Here is a 14,988-nt window from a genome sequence, read left to right on the forward strand (position 1 = left end):
CGAAGAAAATCATCACAGACATTTACACAATAAATAACTAAACAAGTATAGAATTAGGTCCAAAATTGAAAGTGGATAGAAACCAAAAGCCTCAGTGTAGTTGTTCAAAGAAAAGAAAACTTTCAGGATTATGATAATAGGGCTAACATACAGTCTAAAGCACAGGTGTCAAAGTGGCGGCCCGGTGGCCAAATCTGGCCCGCCGCATCATTTTGTGCGGCCCGAGAAAGTAAATAATGAGTGCCGACTTTCTGTTTTAGGATTAAATTAAAATGAAGAGTATAGATGTATATTAAATTTGCTGATTTTCAAGTTGACGTTAATGCGGCCCGCGAACCAACCCGAGTCTGACACCCTTGGTCTACTAAAGGCTTCTTCCCATTGTCTTGGCATCAAAATAAAAGCCGGAAGGTAGGTAGGGATGAGCAGTGTGGGTATAAAATAATGATAATAGTAATAAAAAGAAGATGGTTTCCATTTTATTTATCTAGTCTTAGCTTTATTTTCTTAATCTTAATCTCTAATTAGTGGTATTTCCAGTTCACATGAGCAAAACGTGACAAGTGTGTCCAAAAGGTGCAAGCTCCACTGACCTACACACAAACCAGCGTTGCAGCAGCCCATTGTTGTCTCTCGTCACATACAGTAAAATGTAAGATAGCACTCAAGAAGTACTGAAGCAGCTTGCGAGGTGGCGGTGCTGAGCTATCTCAGTGGTATGTGAGGAAGAAGTACCTTTCTTCTAAATCAGGGGTGCTCAAACCTTCTTTGCTCAAGATCTACTTTTCAAATAGCCAATCTCCTGTGATGTACTCTTTTTCCAGGGGGGCATAACAAAACTCAGAATCCATGAAGCAATATAGTGATTGTTCGCCACTTTGCTACTTAATATTAAGGTGCACGAGAGTATGTTTCAAACATGACTCATAGGCATAAGGCACATGGTTGGTTCCACTTTTTCCCTCGACTGAATGATTAACTCTCTCAAAACTTTCGCCACGGGTGTCCAAAAAAAGCCACTGCTGCCAACCCCAAGCCCTACGTTTCAATGTGACGCACAGCCATCAGTGTGGATGTCATGCCGAAAATGCTGCATGCAGTTCAATCACTCAGTAGGATGAGAAAGCATCGCAAAACACAGTAAACACAGTCTCATCTCATTTTCTGAACCGCTTTATTCTCAGTAGGGTTGCGGGGGGTGCTGGAGCTAATCCCAGCTGTCTCCGGGCCAGAGGCGGGGGGACACCCTAAATCGGTGGGCAGCCGATTGCGTAACCCTAACCCACTCACATCTACACCGAGGGGCAATTTAGAGTGTCCAATCAGCCTACCAAGCATGTTTTTGGAAGATGGGAGGAAACCGGAGTACCCGGAGGAAACCCACACAGGCCTGGGGAGAACATGCAAACTCCACACAGATGGACATGACTTGGATTTGAACCCCGGAGTACCCGGAGGAAACCCACGCAGGCCCGGGGATAACATGCAAACTCCACACAGATGGACATGACCTGGATTTGAACCCAGGACCCCAGACCTGTGAGGCCGACGCGCTAACCACTCGCGCCACGGGCTGCCCTGTAAACACAGTATTTTTATTTTTTTTACCCAAAATAAAAATATATCTTTGCACAAATTTCACAAATCACATGATGAAAGCTGAAGCTATTATTAAAATACAAGCAAGATATTTTGAAAACAATGATTTACTTCCCTACTTTTTTTTCTCTTATCTTTATTTTTTGTGTTTCTATGGCGGTGTCTGTATCTGCACTGCAGTAAAAATTTATGTAACTATGTGTGACACGCTGTAGCAAGCACTGAACAGCCTCAGAATATTCAGTACAGTCAGTATTACACCAACTTCAGGGGACTATTCAGAATGACATGTATTGGAAAGTTTTTTCCTTCAGTTATTCATTGAGAGAATTAATTCCGAATTGTTTGTACAACAAATGAAGGATTTTGATGGTTATTAATTATCATTATATTTTATAGTTGGGGAAAAAAACAAAGCTGAATTTAACACACAAATCGGAAATTGCCACAGACAAGTATTGTCCAGCACATTTTAATTTTGTAAGGTCTTAGGAGTCAGAACTTGAATTTGCCCCCAAAAAATATTTTGAATGTTATTTTGACATTGAAATAGTAGCAGTTATTTAGTGGCTAGATGAGGATAAAAAAAAGCCCAAAATGTCAGCAGGGTGAGCTAAATGAAACATTTTGAATGGTTCTATTTATTCTTATTCCATGAAGGTAATTTGAACCCCTGGCCACCATTTTAAGAAGTATCCCACTTCCTGACCATGGTCGGATGGAATAGGCACCACGCAACCCTTATGAGGATAAGCGTAATTGAAAATGAATGTTTCCGTACCGCTTATCCTCACAAAGGTTGCGGAGGGTGCTGGAGCCTATCCCAGCCAACTATGGGCACCAGGTGGCAAGCTAATCGCAGGGCACAAGGAGACAGACAACCATTCATACACACACTCCTACCTAGGGGGAATTTGGAGTGTTGAACCAGCCTACCATGGAAAATAGAAAGTAAAAAAAGTTTTCCAAGTCTTAGTTCTATTTAAGTAGTTGGGGAAATGTGCACAAATGTTATTTATGTTGTATGTGCTCAATATTGTGTAAAATTCTCCAGGGCTTCTTGGCTTCAAGCACCTTTACAAAACAGAACTGAATTTAAATTGACTGCTCAATCCATAATCTACAGAAAAAAATGATATATATACATATACACATACATATATACATACATATATATATATACATATATACACACATACATATATACATATATATATATATATATATATATATATATATATATATATATATACACACACATACATATATACATATATATATATATATACACACACACACACATATATATATTAAACTATTATGGTTAACGCATGGGCCTCACAGTTGTTGGGTCGAGGGCTCGATCCCAGGTTAGTCCTCACTGAGTGGAGTTAGCATGTTGTCCTTGCGTGGGTTTTCTCTGTGTACTAGTTTCCTCGCACATCCCAAAAACATACAGCAGAGGATGGTTGAACACTTTAAATTGTCCCTAGGTATGAGTGTGAGCGTGAATGGTTGTCCATCTCCTTGTGCCCCATGATTGGCTGGCCACCGATTCAGGGTGTCCTCCGCCTGGTGCACAAAGTCAGCTGGGATAGGCTCCAGAACCCCCCACGACCCTTGTTAGAATAAGCAGTTCAGAAAATGACTGAAAACAAACTGTAAAATATAATACTCGCTGATTTCCTGAGTACACTATTACTGTTTTGTTGTCAAACAGATTCATGGATTATAGTTTGAACAGGTGGGGAGAAGCAAAACAAATTTGCACACATGTACACCACGCCCCTCCACCCCTCAAAAACACACACAATACGGCCTGGGCAGGTATAGAGGTGTAACAGCACCCATCCATTTGCCAGCTGCCTGCTATTATGCAAATAGGGTGTAGGGTTACAGAGACAACAGAAAGCCAAAACAGTATTGTTACAGAGTTTATACATTATCAAGGCCTGTGTATTACATTGAAGAATTACTGTTTATCTCAAATAAATGTTCCTGAAAGTAAGAAAATGTATTTGGCCAACAGCCTAAACATGTTGTTGTCGTTCAGAATGAAGTACAATGATAATAGAAAACTAAATTAGCGTATCAATACCACTGTTTCATTACCGTTTTGGTATTTTGATAGGGGTCATCGACACATTCATTTATTTAAATAAGTATCTTACAGGTGTAATGACTACTCTTTTGTCTTAGATTGCAATTTTCCCCTAGAATTTCAATTCAAGATCCTCTGTTTGTCTGTTTTTTTTTAACAACGGAGGTTAATAAGTGATGTTTAATAAGTCTATATGGTTATATTTGATGTTAAAGTCCGAAATTGACGAGCAACTTGTGAAACGGGAAAAGTGTGGAGAGAGCTTGAAGCCGCTGCATGCTCACTCACTGCCATCTTGGAACAGGAAAAACTCATTTAATATAATATACTATAAAGTCTTCACGATTTTTGCTATTGCCAAGTTTGACGGCGGGTGCCTTGGGGATTATAGGAAAAATGGGAAAAGTCATCAAAGGCAATCATCAATAAATCGATTTTTCACCAAACGTAACATAATTTAAGTTGTTAAGTTGCATTTTTACGTGCACGTGTATGAATGTTTTCTCAGCTGTCAAACGTTAGCCTCCTCCTCAATCACCCACCACCAAGTTCTCTTCACGACGCACTTGCCCTTCCACCACAATAGTAAATATCTTGGCATGACTTATTCATTATAATGGCTTCATAAATATTTAGCATATTTCATCCAAAATTTGTATACTTTTTGTAATTTTAAAGGGTTTTGGGGGTAGTTATTGGGAACCTTGAACCAAATTTGGGTATTTAAATGTAAAATATGTCTCTACTTACAAAACATTCATGAAATGAATTAAATCTATAAGTAGAGGTAACACTGTATTGTCAAACGATATTTTGTTCCAAATTTAACTCCCGGGATATATATCATTTCCAAGATCTGAAAGAATACGATCATTTGCTTAAACAGCACCTGGTCTTTATTATGTTATGGTGAATAAATTGAAAGGGAAGCACTCTGTGCTCTAGTGTGGATGCGCTATCAATCAACTTTAAATGTATTTTTTACACTGTTTCAGCTGCTCTTTTTTTCTGAAACTTGACAGTGGAAAGGATGTCGGTTTGTGTGTATCTATCTTTCTGTCTGCCTTCTTTCCAGTCTCTCCTCATCTGTGTACATGTGTGTGTGCATGTACGCCTCTGTGCGTGTGCATGTGTGGGAAAGCAAAGGTTTGAATAACAAGCAGCCAGTTAAGTGGGTCAGGGTCGGAGTTAAGGGGGAGAAAGGGGGAGAAAGGTGGAGAGAGACTATTAGGATGACAGAGAAGGACAATGAAAAAGAGAAACGGGGGAAGGTTTGGACACATGAAACATATACTTGATAAAAGGTTGAATGGGGGAGTACAGGCTTTAGAGTTTGAAGGTAAGTGGCAAAATAAATATGAAAAGTGTGCAAACTGACTAAAGTGTAATTAAATCATTTTTGTTGCAAATGAAAAATCTAAGTCTTAACATTTTCTTATAAAGGGAAATGGTGGACGATGGGAAAATAGAGTGAGAAATGTTCTGCCATCAACCATAATGTTGTTATTGTTTTAGTTGTAGTAGAGCTGATTTCGGAGATTAGTGTCTTACATGGACAGACATGTAAATAGCCTGAGACCATGTTTAACCCTCAAGGGTTTGTCTGAATTTATTTGGCTGGTCTGGACTGCATAGATTTCAGTTTACTCTAAAGTGCATTAGAGAACATAAATCAACTTAGCACAGGCAGAAAAGTGGTTGACTGTGTGTACGCATGTGTTTATGTGTGAGTTTGAGAGAGGCAGAGTGAGATAGAGATGGAGAAGAGAAGGGGGGGTTGTTTCACACAGCAGTGATAGGTCAGCGCAACATTTTATGTTTATCTGTCTTGTCACCATAGCAACAACATAAACACCTTTTTGTTTGCTAAACCCAATTCACTGGTATTTTGAGTGTAATGTGTGATACTATGTGTGCAATTTAGATGTTCTCTTTGGATATCACATCAATGTTTATCCTGTAATATCTGCGAATGAGAAAAGTGACAAATCCTGAAACAGCTGTTTATTCATTGCCTTTTGACAGTCATTGCTAACAATAAACTGATATATCTCATTTCTCATCTCATTTTCTGAACCGCTTTATCCTCATTAGGGTTGTGGGGGGTGCTGGAGGCAATCCCAGCTGTCTCTAGGCCAGATGCGGGGGGCACCCTGAATCGGTGGGCAACCAATCGCAGGGCACAAGGAGACAGACAACCATGCTCTCACACCCAATTTAGAATGTCCAATTAGCCTACAATGCACATTTTTTGGAATATGGGAGGAAAGCGGAGTACCCAGAGGAAACCCACGCAGAACATGCAAACTTCACACAGATGGACATGACCTGGATTTGAACCCAGGACCCCAGAGCTGCGAGGCCGACGCACTAACCACTTGCACCACGGGCCGCCCCAAACTAACATATTTTACCGAGATATTCAGAATAAGATATAAGTGGGAATTTTGTGATTATACATGAAAAAATACTGTCTGTGAGGCTCATACATACAATTAGATCGTGAGCCTGGAAGAACACATTAAGATATGTGTTTGCTGTCATAGTCTCTTTCACAGGACTTCAAATTTCCTTGCGAGTTTGGATTCACAAGAAACACATGTTTTATCCCCACAGTAAATTTTGCACATACCCAACTGTTTTACAGCATACAGTCAAGGAAGGTGCTGAATACATTTGCGTCCATATAAAGATAATAACAGAAATGCTGCATACCCATGAGCCGAACCTCATCATATCTACTATGAACTCTATTGGATTATGACCTGGTGAAATTGAGGTGGAAGCACAGTGGGTGATTGGATAGCAGGTCTGCTTCACAGTTCTGAGACCAAATCCAGGCTACTGGCTCCCTGTGAAGAATTTGCACATTCTCACTGTACCTGTGTGAGTTTTCTGCACATGCATGCGAGGTCAATTGAAACATAAATTCTCTGTAGATATGACTGTGAATAGGGTTGCCAACTCCAAAAAAAAGTATTAATAAGGGACATTATACCTGATAACTATCACCCTTTAGAACTTTTTGTGCTTTAAAGTGATTTATAAACATTATTTCTACAATAATTCTCGGCAATTTAATTTGAATACAAAATGTTTGGAATGAAATAAATATTTGTCCTGTTTAATTTTAAACTATGAAATATAACCCTTAATGTGGTGGTTGGGGATTTTTTGTAAAAAAATCTTATTTTTTTCTTTTATACCTTGTACAAATGTTTACGATTGTCTGGGCATTTTGCTTGGTATATTCTCAGCAAAAAAATCGATATGAAATTTTATTACTACAACATGACCTATTATAATATAATATTAGGCCAAAATACGCTAAACTCATTACAACTCCAAATATAAAAACATGCAGAAGTGAAGTGTCAGTCATCTCTCTTGTGTGACACATGATTGGCTGGCATAAACATATTTTTTACCATCAAATTCAGATAATCATATCTCAGGTTTGTCTTTGGGATTTTTGTATTTTCATACATATTTGAGCGTTCTGTCATCTTATTGTTTAGACAGAAGACAGGAGAGGTAGGAATACATTTCTATATATTTAAAAAAAAAACCTGAGCACTATTTGTTCATTGTAGAAATCAGACACAATTTCCGAGGGTAACGTTAATAGGGGACAATGCGCCTATCTTATAAGCTTAAACGCGTACTTTTGTTTCTGAGTAAGTACAGGACGATTCTGTTTCCGAAAGATGGTTGACAAACCTACGTGAATGTGAATTTTTGTTAGTCCATTTGTGTGCCCTGCGATTGGCTGGCAACAAGTTCTAAGTGTACCATGCTCATATCCAGTGAATTTAGGATCGGCTCAAACAACCCACCGAACGTTGCAAGGTGGGTTGGTAAAGGTAATGGATCTCATCTTATTTCATTTTCTGGATCGCTTTATGATCATTAGGGTTGCCAGGGTGCTGGAGCCTATCCCAGCTGACTCCGGGCCAGAGGAGGGGGACACCCTGAATCGGTGGCCAGCCGATTGCAGGATACAAGGAGACGGACAACCATGCACACTCACACCCATATTTAGGGGCAATTTAGAGTGTCCAATCAGCCTACCATGCATGTTTTTGGAATGTGGGAGGAAACCGGAGTACCCGGAGGAAACCCACGCAGGCCCGGGGAGAATATGCAAACTCCACACAGGTGGACGTGACCTGGATTTGAACCCAGGGCCCCAAAGCTGTGAGGCTGACGCGCTAACCACTCGCTCCACCGAGCCGCCCGAGGTAATGGATGAATGAAGGTACTGTAGATATGCCAAGTGAAGCTAAACATTATAGTATGTACTGCAGTATTGGTTAAACAAGTCGCAACAATAAAGATTAATCCGTCACAAGGCAGTTAACTTCCCAGATCTGATCTCTTCCTAATCTCCAATGTTTTGCTTTTTTCTCTTGCAATTACTCAACAGGCACTTGCTTGTTATTAAATAAAGCCTTGAATGTGCTTGCCTGCTGGTGATTGCCTCAAATTGAGAAAAGTGCCCTATTCAATGTAAAGCATAAATAATCGCTAACCATCAATTTATTTAAATCATGGCCGCCAAAATAATAATTAAAATAAAATTGGATTCATTGTGATTAAAGTTTGGTTCACGGTGGCAAATAAGTTTTTGTCTTTTTGTTGTTGTTGCTGTATTTACTATACTGTATTGTTTTAGCAAGCCAGCTGTTGGTGTACTGGTTCACTCACCTGACTTCGGTACAGCCAAGCGTGGGATCAATTCCGTGCGAATGGTGGTCTTTCTCTCTATATAACCTACGGCTGACTGGCGACTAGTCTCGGGTATAGTCTGACTTTCACCCGAAGTCGGCTGGGATAGATACCGTATGTTCATCTGCAAAAGTATAGAAGAAAGTATGGCTTGTATAGTTCCCTAGAAAATGATCCGAGTTCTCCAATCTCAATTTAACTGATGTTGCAAATACCACACACATATGGCATACACACACTCACACAACAATGTACTGATGATTGCATTACTTGATTTGATTGCAATATGTTTGTTTTGGAAATTAAATTCTGATAATTAGTCTCTTCTGGCAGCGCTTTGCCTCTATCCATCTGTTTTCTTTGGCATACCTCCCCCAACTATAAGACCCTCATCTCTGCATCTTTGTGCTACAACTAAATGAAACATTTTCAATCACATTCGTGAACACGCAATAGGGCTCAGAGTCACCCCATCATCAAGTATCTAATATAAATATATATTATAAATATATATGTAAATATATGTATGTATGTATATATATATATATATATATATATATATATATATATATATAAAACTGCTAACGCGGACAGACGGGTTGTAATTTAGCTCTAGGAAAGTGCTAGCAAAAGTAAAAAATATGATGTGGGATTGACATTTAGAGTAAGGTCAATGTATCAACACCTGCGACTCAAATGCAGTATATCTTCATAAATTGGTCGCTATTCCAATAAATGCCATGCCCAATATTGTCATGATATGACAAGTACACCTAACGGACAGTAAACGGCCATTTTTCTCCATGTTTTCTTTTTTGGCAGAGGTGCACCACTGTGCGCTTTGGAAAGATGGCGTAGTCAACAGTTTCGAAATAGTAGCAATCTGACGAGAAAATGTGATCATTCTTAGGTCAATTAATCGTCCCCCTACAATGTATGTTAATAGCGTTGGAAACAGAACTCTATGTTTAACTGAATTGATAGGTAATCATAAATATTGAGAATGATTGTTTCTAAAGTATATTTAAGAACTACTGCCCAATGCTGGTAGTACAGTTACACTACCATCTCTAACTAAAGAGAGATACTGAGTTATGGAGAACGCTTTGAATTGTAGCAGAAACTAGTGTTGCACGAGGTACCGGAATCAGATTCATAATTATCCTTTTTATGGGATTTTTTTTAATTTAAAATGTGTATTGCTGATTTTAATGTGACATAAGGCAATTTGAATTATTTTGTGTTGACTTGTGCTATACAAATAAATTTGCATTGCCTTGTCAGTATTGTATAATTTTGTTTCGACGTAAAAAGTAGTTGAACCTTAGCTTTTTTGCCCATCTGTACAAAATTCGCAAACCGGCAGACAACCGATTACATAGTGCCAAATCAAACCATATTACTGCAACGGATGAGTAAAGTGTTGAAAATCAATGTGTTGTGCTATTCAATGTACTTGTTGTTCATCAATCCACGAGCCGCTGGACACAGCTTTTTCATCTAAGGTCCGCCCAGGGGCATAGCTTTTCATTTGGGTCTCATAATATGGGCCCCTGCGCATCCACAAAGGAAAATAGAGTGTTACATTTTTTTTCATTGTGATGTATGATTATTGAGTAAACATTCTTATTCTAAATTCTAATTTAATTCATTAAATCTAATTAATTCTAATATGGGCTGGTTCAGCTTCCAGGAAAATGGGCCATCCATCACACAGCACTATTTAAAACCACAAAAAAGTGGAAAACACTTCTAGTTTGGCATTCCATTACTATATTAACAAACGAGAATAAAGGCAGTTTATGAAAGGAGGGAGGAATATCCTATTAAAATTGTGTCTACTTGCAGTATACAGGGCAGGTTCAGAGGACCAAGCCCTACAGAGCATTATCTACGATTACAAGGGGAGAGATCTTACCACAATAGAATGAAAGTCTACAAATGGATAATGGAGTAAAGTAGATCCAGGGCTCTGTGTTTGTTGTTAAACTACATACTAGAATACTCACAAAGGAGCAGCAGAACAAAGGATTTGCAAAACATGGATTGTTTTTTAACAGTTGGAACTAGGTCAAATTTTTACAAGCATTCAATCAAGGTAGAGTTATTTTTATTTCTGTGTGGAAAAACCAAATGTAATATTTGAGCTATATATTAACTTAATGTTTATGAGTATACCTTGTCAGGTTATTTGTCTAGTAATAATACAACATATATTTTAAAACAAATATCAATAAATGAGTAAGACAAGCACAGCACACACACATCTCCAATATGTATGAGCCTGGAAATATAGAGACATTACAGTAATCCCTCGAATATCGCGGTTAATGTAGACCAAACATGGCCGTGATAATCAAAAAAAATGTGAAACTGGATCACCCCTATTACAACTAACTTTTTTTTCTTCACATTTTTATGAACTTTAAAAAAGAAAAAAATAATAATGAATAGCACAAAAAAAATCACGAAAAAGTGAAATTGCAGTGGAGTCGCGATAATCGAGGGAAGACTGTAATAATATTTGCAGCTATTCTACCACTCCCTAGCTAAAGGCAACAAGAGAAACCAGAGCAAATTATGTTGTCACAAAGTGCATTTCAGCTTCATGTTAGTTTTGGAATGTGGAATGGGAAAATTGGCGCCACACCTGATCATAATGAGTCAATCACAAAAATATGCAAAAATCTGTTGTCACTCTGAAACTTAAAGAGGTGCTTATATGGTAACAACTAGTATACCATACTGGACACACCTACTCTATTACGTGATCAGCCGTGAAAAACATAGCTGTAAAGCAACACGCTTATTTATTTATTTATTAACTTATTTATTACCTATTTATTTGTGTCTCAAATGTATTTTCCTGTGTCTGTATTCTCACCCTCTTGCTACTGTGACAGTGAAATTTCCCAAATATGGAATGAATAAAGTTATCTAATCTAATCTAAAGAAAAAATGGACATTGTGATTACGATATTAGCCATAGTGTTCACATGCTTCTAATTGAAGCTCGCTTTGTAGTGGTCAGGGCCCTATCACAACAGCCGCCAGGATTTTCTCTTTCTATTATTGAAGCCCATATTTGAAGGTATGCATTCTCTATTCTCAGTCTATGGGACAGGAACTCCAATGTGCTGACTGTGTAAAGATTCTGAGATTACTATACAAAAATATTACCCAACCCCATACAGTTGTTGTACCACTTGTCGCCATACAGTCAAAATTTAAAGTTTCAATCAGGTCTACACAGATTTATTTTGATGGTGAAATTGAGCTGTTTAGAATGGCGTGTCAATGAAAACTGCTTATTTCTGAAACCAGGAGAGTGGGACCCAATGATGGATGTGCCATATTTTTCAATCACTTCTGGAACTTCATTTTGAAACACGGTACATTGAGTCTTGGTGAAAATTAGTATGTGAAGACCTATTTTGTGGTAGTATCATCTGAATTTGAAAAAATAATAGCCACATCAAAACACACTAAATAATACTCTGATTGCATACATTAACAGAATGATTTAATTACAGGAGACATTCATTTTGGGAAACGACTTATTAACATGTCAAATTAAATGCTCCTCTCCCTCCTGAAAGTCCGATTGCAGAGTCCTTAATCTTAGATTTTCAAATTAAATGCAAGCCTGGCTCTGACAGTTATTTTGCAGGTTATCATTTGTGTTTTCTTAATTTTATTAAAGGTTTTTAAGTGATTCATTGTGGTCTATGACAAGGCGTTCCAAACTGGTCCTTAAGGGCCGCTGTGGGCTCTGGGTTTTGTTCCAACCAATGCAGCACAGACAGTTTAGCCAATCAGGTTTCTTCTAAAACAGGGAGCACCTGACTGCAATCAACTGATTGCACTCCTAAAACACCAGATTGGTGAAAAGGTGTCATTTTGTTTGGATGGAATTAAATCCTACACCCACTGCTGCCCCTTGTGGAATAGTTTGAAGACCCCTGGTCTACATTGTAATTCTCATAAATATGTAGTATTTTGCATACACTGTAGAGCAAGGGTGTCAGACTCGGGTTGGTTCGTGGGCCGCTTTAACGTCAACTTGATTTCATGTGTGCCGGACCATTTTAGATATATTTAGTTTTTTTTTTTAATATATATAAATGGATTAAAAGAACTGGATTAAAATCAGTTTTTTACAGATCTAAAACAATGTTCATTTTAGCTTTTTTTATATATTTTTAGATTTTACACAAAGATTTTTGAACTAAAAACACTGAAAAAATGAATTAAAAAAATAAAATTATTGATTTAAAAGGGGGAAATCAGGAAATTTAATATACATATATACTCTTCATTTTAATTTGATCCTAAAACAGAAAGTCGGCACTCATGATTTACTTTCCCGGGCCACACAAAATGATGCGGCGGGCCAGATTTGGCCCCCGGGCCGCCACTTTGACACGTGCGTTAGAGTATTGGAAACATTCATTGGTGTTTAACACTGGCACTGTAAAAGAACAATATGCACTAATGTGATTTAAAGACAGAAATCCCCTTTTTTATTGCTATCATTAATGACTGAAACAGTATGTCTACCCTGCTGTATTTTTCCTTGTTTTTTCTGAGTTCTGAATTCTTTATTTTAAATTTCTTCTCTTTTACCAGGCCCACATTTCTCTCTACCTTGTCCCTATTTATATTATGCCTTAGCTATTCCTTCTAGACCCTGTCTCACTCAATTTACATTTCAGAAAGATTTTATTCATAAAGCAGTTGTGTGTTAACATTGAGCTACCACATCACAGATGACTTCAAAAATGGTTTTAAAGTATCAAGCTAAATTATTCTTTTTTGCTCTTTTGACCAATCAGAACTCAACGTAGCTGAGCCGCTTCTGTTCATGTAGCTGGTCCTCTCAATGATGAAAATGTGCACAAGCACACTGAGTTGGCTGCTAGCCATATCGACAACCGCTCCCATCCTTTTTTTATCTCAATTTCTTGTGTTTACAACCATAGTAACAGATGCGCACAAAAGAAGAAGACGATATGTTATGCCGGACACTATTGCTACACACACACAAAAAAATGAAAAAGGCAGTGGTACTATCAGTCATATTTACGTGTTTTATTATCTGGTCTGTACCCTTTAAGAATTTAAGGAACACTATCTTATGCATATCAAACGCACATCCTCCTAGAACAGTAAAGTTAATTCTTATATTTTTCCTGAAGGCTAAAATCATTTGGATTTCACATGATACAATATATATCAAACCAGCGATCAGCATTTCAAATTTTGTTTGTTGATATGTGTAGAGCACGTTTGTTTTCATTTAGACAGAAAAAAATGTAACAAAACACTGCATTTTTAGGTAAACTAAACTATTGGGACAGTAAAATATAGGGATTAAGTCTAAAGCTGTATTAAACCAGTCAAGAGTTTCTTGTTTTGGCAGGATGTCATTATAATGCTACATGAGGAAAAATCTCCCAAATAGGTTGGTTGCATTTGTCTTGAAACAGAGAGACAAAATGTTTCTATAGACTTCTGAGATCAGTTTTGCATCTGCCATCTTGAGTTACATCAATGAAGATTAATGAGCCAATCCCAGAAGAAGCAGTGCAAATCCAAACCATGCCATTATGTCGACTCTGGCTTTAGCCTTTCCATCTTTTATTAAGACTTAATGTTTAGTGTACACTTTTTTTGTCCCAGATTGTTTAGGGCACAGCTCTATACTTTAGGGCATTTTTTTTCCAGCCTAGTTTCCTATTCATCTGTTGTAACATCAGTAGTTTTATGCAGTATTGTAAGATCGAAAATGAAAGCTGATCACGCATCACGTGTCAAAACCAAATGTTTTCAGCTCGCAGCAAAAAATTGAATTGGTCCTACTGTAGCAATGTTCTGAAGAATGAGTTTCCGATATTGAAATATTATACAACATGAAATCCTCTGAATTGTGTTCATTAAAGTTTCACTGTGCAGTCCTATAGCCATCCATTTCTAGATGTTAGAAAGCAGTAGAATCCCTGTACCTCCTCTAAAAAAGCCACAAATTCCTATTATGCCCATGCCTCCTATCATGTTTCATAGTGTGAATGAATAGGAAGTACTGCAGACTGACAGACATTAACGGAGTAAACTCTTGGCAGAGGTGGACAGTTATTTTGGCTCTATTCAAATGAGACCATAAATTTCGAGGTTGTCACATGGAAACATCTCACAAAAGTAGATTGCAATTAAAATATTCCCCATGCAGACAATTGAACATAAACTGTAATTAAAATGGATCTTGTTCTACTATGAACATGCTACAACACTCAACACATCGTTTTCCTGCGCTCAAAGAAATACTGCCTTCATAGAAGTATATATTAAGGAAACAAAAAAAGATTCTGCAGTTGAACCAAGATAACACAGCAGGTTTTGAGTAGACGCTTATCTCTGGTTCACAACCCTGTAATAATCTAATGTGTAACCTTCGAAGAATGCTATTAATGCAAAGCCATCTCAGGAAGTTTAAACAATGTCCGGAGAAACAGAACCAGAGTTGCCCTTTCACATATGTAGCACACAGGAAATTGCCTTGA

General features: G+C 37.8%; 1 protein-coding gene across 3 annotated transcripts in view; it reads right to left on the bottom strand.

Moving 5' to 3' along the window:
- tox (thymocyte selection-associated high mobility group box) overlaps nt 1-14,988 on the bottom strand; it is a 44,317-nt gene that overhangs the window by 25,744 nt on the left and 3,585 nt on the right. Inside the window, exon 2 of one of the 3 annotated variants that reach the window (XM_077616256.1) lies at nt 8,408-8,552. The exons of the other annotated variants lie outside the window; for them this stretch is intronic. The gene's annotated coding sequence lies outside the window, so the exon portion shown is untranslated. The remainder of the gene's footprint in view (nt 1-8,407; nt 8,553-14,988) is intronic. 3 annotated transcript variants of the gene reach the window in all.

Source organism: Stigmatopora argus, chromosome 12, assembly GCF_051989625.1.
Source record: "Stigmatopora argus isolate UIUO_Sarg chromosome 12, RoL_Sarg_1.0, whole genome shotgun sequence".
In the NCBI taxonomy this organism is placed as follows: Eukaryota; Metazoa; Chordata; class Actinopteri; order Syngnathiformes; family Syngnathidae; genus Stigmatopora; species Stigmatopora argus.